The 398-nt window shown below is 46.5% G+C and overlaps 1 protein-coding gene across 1 annotated transcript in view; it reads left to right on the top strand.

The window, feature by feature from the left end:
* The window catches only part of LOC123084295 (disease resistance protein Pik-2-like), a 9633-nt gene that overhangs the window by 4989 nt on the left and 4246 nt on the right, over window positions 1-398 (top strand). The window lies entirely within an intron of this gene.

Raw genomic sequence — 398 nt, 5'->3', positions numbered from 1 at the left:
GAGACTTCCGAGGTAAACCGTAAGTTCCGAATCAGCAAAATACAACCACCAAATGCTCCCTACGTGTGGGACTTGTATGTCATTGTCTCTTTCTTCCCAATTCCACACACACCCACGCACATCACGCATAACTTTTGCCAGGTAATCAAATAATTCATAGAAGTGGAACTAAACATGATTTCATACAAAAAAGGGTGGGGGGGGGGTGGCAAAATGAGTCGCACTACATCTTGTTATATATAGAAAATTAAAAGTAAAATTATACTATTTGCAGCGGCGGCGGGACTTGCGGGGGTGGGATGTGTCCGCATGGAATGCGGTATTGCCCACCTTAATCTCACTGAAACTGGCCAAGGCGGTCTTAGCCCATGCCGGCAATGTGCCGCGTAGGCATTGTG

The sequence above is a fragment of the Triticum aestivum genome, chromosome 4A (genome assembly GCF_018294505.1).
Source record: "Triticum aestivum cultivar Chinese Spring chromosome 4A, IWGSC CS RefSeq v2.1, whole genome shotgun sequence".
Lineage (NCBI taxonomy): Eukaryota > Viridiplantae > Streptophyta > Magnoliopsida > Poales > Poaceae > Triticum > Triticum aestivum.
Note: the sequence above shows the minus strand (reverse complement) of the source record. Positions and strands in the feature narration are given on the sequence as shown.